At 45.3% G+C, this 4,011-nt stretch overlaps 1 non-coding gene across 1 annotated transcript; it reads right to left on the minus strand.

Annotated features, from left to right (window-relative positions):
* Nucleotides 1–1,955: 1,955 nt before the first annotated feature.
* Trnas-cga (transfer RNA serine (anticodon CGA)) lies at nucleotides 1,956–2,030 on the minus strand. Its single transcript has one exon. It is a non-coding gene; the product is annotated as a tRNA-Ser (tRNA).
* Nucleotides 2,031–4,011: the final 1,981 nt, after the last annotated feature.

Raw genomic sequence — 4,011 nt, forward strand, 5'->3', positions numbered from 1 at the left:
TAAGCTGCAACTGGTTTGAAAAGTGTTCTGTGTGATTGCCATTCATGTTAGGCTAGCGAGTTCGGTACCTGTTCCTTCAGAGGGAAGGCACTACGAATCAAAAATTAACGGTGCTTTAATTACGGTGACCTAGTTCACCGAGCGAAGAGGTGTATGGAATGAGAAGTAAATGGTGCCGTGTGTGACTCACCAGGCCAAAACCGACTGACTATAATAAATCTGGAAGTGTAGGACGTGTAAACAGCGAAGAGTGAACCGCGATAAGATAGTGAGACCGGAGTGTGTACCATGCAGACTGCTGTACGACAGACAGATCGCAGGCTCTAAATATGACCACATACTTGCTCACTGACAAGGCACACAAGCACGCATATACTGAAGTAGAATACATCTCCACGGACAGTGTCGTTAACGCTGATTCAAACAGGGTGAGAATGAAGTACAAGTCAGCCTCTACCAGACAGCGTGCTTAGAAATCAGATTCGTAATAGAAGTTGATATGCAAATATGCTCTCAGTCTCTCACACTTAAAAATGAAGTGCATAATAGACTGTACAGACAACATTGTAAAGCACGGCCTAATGGACTACAACGTATCTAGGAAACTGAATTAGAGCTATACAAATTTACATTTACTCAAATAGGGTCAGCTTAAAGCATTGACGAGGTAGAATATGAGCTATTCAATAGAGAATCTGTAATGAAATGGAGGGTTGCGGGTGTACCCTTGGGAAACCATGCTGAGTTCCCGTGGGATGATTAAAGTGACTACTATTCCACTGATACGGGTAACGCGGTGGAAAAGTCATCCATGAAAGTTAGTTATCAAGTGTATGCATTAAGTTTAGCATAGCGATTACTTTTAACTTCTTTGGCGAGTGAAGTAAGTACGTACTAAAATCTAGGACATCAGAAATACCACCGTAGGGTAACATCATTACTAAAATTCATAAAAATGTAACTAATGCGCATGAAAATATTTGGTAGCATGTAGAGTGTTTGGCTAGTGTATTTGATTATGATATTATCGGTAGTCTTAAGCACTGAGTGGGCTTTTCTGTTTGGATGTGAATTATTTATAATTTATTGTGATTTCCATTTGTTTCAAGGATCTGGAGAGTTTGGAAGAATTAATGTTGAGGCTTTGTTAGAACCTACTGAAATGTAGTTTTTTTTCCTTCGTTTCATCTTTATTTATTTTGGATTATCGATTGTGTCATCCAATAGGTTGTATTGTTATTATTGTAGTTAGCTATTAGGTATGGTAGTTTACGTCGGATTTCTTATGACATCAGTTCTTCAGTTCCAATATTCTTGTTTAAATTTTTAATGACTAGCAATGACAAGTCGAATCAGTCACAGACCCCACAACGAGTTTGAGTAATGAAACAGCTAGACAGGAAGAATAGTTAGTTCATGCTGAAAAACGGGTAATTGAATAGACTGACAATCAGATAAACGCCTGAGTGGCTGAAACCTCGATGCATAGTGATGGTCGACGGTAATAGAGCGCTGAACGAATTGCATCTCGGCGTGCAGCTGAGACACAAGAGCAGTCATATGTTCGACAACAGTCTACAGCAGAATGCATAGCCTCGCAGCGTGCGTCTAGGACACTGGTTCTTCAGCGTCAGGGGAACGCAGCATGTATACCCTCTGTGTGTGCGCTGACTTGGTGTTACTCAGCGACAAGCCGGCCGCAGTTCGCGAAAAACTGATTTCGTTTTCGGCTTTGGTCAGTCACATTCAAGCTGCTGCTTCGGGGTGTTGCGATGACAAACAATCCGGAGCGTCGCATGGGACACCTCAGGTGTCCTACATGAAATGTATTCGCAGTTGGAGATTTGGACAACCATTAGCTGTACAATGGAATGACGACAATGAAACCAGAATGAGATTTTCACTCTGCAGCGGAGTGTGCGTTGATATGAAACTTCCTGGCAGACTAAAACTGTGTGCCCGACCGAGACTCGAACTCGGGACCTTTGCCTTTCGCGGGCAAGTGCTCTACCAACTGAGCTACCGGAGCACGAGATACGCCCGCTACTCATAGCTTTACTTCTGTCAGTATCTCGTCTCCTACCTTCCAAACTTTACAGAAGCCAAACTTTACAGAAGCTCTCCCGCGAACCTTGCAGAACTAGCACTCCTGAAAGAAAGGATACTGCGGAGACATGGTTTAGCCACAGCCTAGGGGATGTTTCCAGAATGAGATTTTCACTCTGCAGCGCAGTGTGCGCTGATATGAAACTTCCTGGCAGATTCAAACTGTATGCCCGACCGAGATTCGAACTCGGGACCTTTGCCTTTCGCCGGCAAGTGCTCTACCATCTGAGCTACCGAAGCACCACTCACGTCCGGTACTCACAGCTGTACTTCCGCCAGTATCTCGTCTTCTACCTTCCAAACTTTACAGAAGCTCTCCCGCGAACCTTGCAGAACTAGCACTCCTGAAAGAAAGGATACTGCGGAGACATGGCTTAGCCACAGCCTAGGGGATATTTCCAGAATGAGATTTTCACTCTGCAGCGGAGTGTGCGCTGATATGAAACTTCCTGGCGGATTAAAACTGTGTGCTCGACCGAGACTCGAACTCGGGACCTTTGCCTGTCGCGGGCAAGTGCTTCACCATCTGCAAGGTTCGCAGAGGTGGAGGGTCATTCACCCTGTGAGTGGACTGGTGGCCGCTCCGTGAGCAGGGTCTGAGCAGGCACACGGGAGGACTGGTTTACTAGTTATCAGGAACTGCAGCGTTAGGTGCATGAATGAACCCCATAGGCAGATAACATTCAGGGCCGGGAAGAAACCCAGTAGGCACTCGGTATTCCCGCCTGTGGGCCACATCGGAGATGTGGAGGTGGCCTTTTCTATGGCTATCGATCGTGGAGGCTGCGTCGTCTGCAAGTTGTGACCCACGTCGGCACCAACGACACCCAACGCATGGGTTCTTAGTTCACCATCAGTGTATATGGGCGGTTGGCGGAGGTGGTGAAGACTGCTGGCCTCGCGCGTAACGTACAAGCAGAGCTCGCAATTACAGAGTTGGTCGGGATCCTTTGGTTTGGAGTCGAGTGGAGAGTCTCAACCATAGGATTCATTGACTCTATGACGGCTGCAGATTTCTAGAGCTGTGTTAACGGTTGCAGTTTACAGGACTCCGTTTGGCAGGTCAGGGGCACACTATACAAAGGAAGACGTTACTCGGATACATGACAGTTTTTTAGGCTAGGCGGTAGTTTTAGGTACTGTGATAAACACTCGCCAGTCAGTACGCGGCAGGGGAAGTCAGACCACGTTCAGAGTAGACACACTTCGAATGTCAAAAGTTTTCAAATAAATTTTCGAAGTATTCGTAACACCGTTTTCAAATATACTGCCCTCCAGGAAAGTTATCATGCTCAAATTATTCTCTGGACCGAGTGGAGAGAAGCTCTCACACATTTAGCTAGTCATGAAACGTATATCGCAAAGACACTTTAGAGGGCATAGGACGGGAGTGTTCATTGCAGTTGATAAAAATATACTCTCTATTGTCGAAACTGAGTGTGTCATTTACTACAGTTAACTCTTGTACACAAAATATTTGTTTAAAATATACAGTATATAACACTTGGTAATAAATGGACAGCAGTACTTCCAATGTACATTTTGTAATGACATCTGATGCCGAAAGTATCTTTTTGGTCCGCACTCCGCAAAACTGTGCCTGTACTCTACGAATGTTTGTTTCCCATACAACTTGGAACGCCATATCTATGTCCAACAATCGCTGCTTGGTAGGTGTAACACAATTTGTGCCAAGTTCAAATGGCTCGAAGCACAATGAGACTTAATATCTCAGATCATCAGTCCCCAAGACTTAGAACTACTTAAACCTAACTAACCTAAGGACATCACACACATCCATGCCCGAGGCGGGAATCGAACCTGCGACCGTAGCAGCAGTGCGGTTTCGGACTGAAGCGCCTAGAACCACTCGTCCACAACGGCCGGCTTTTTGCCAAGTGATTT

This window comes from Schistocerca gregaria, chromosome 1 (genome assembly GCF_023897955.1).
Source record: "Schistocerca gregaria isolate iqSchGreg1 chromosome 1, iqSchGreg1.2, whole genome shotgun sequence".
Classification (NCBI taxonomy): Eukaryota; Metazoa; Arthropoda; class Insecta; order Orthoptera; family Acrididae; genus Schistocerca; species Schistocerca gregaria.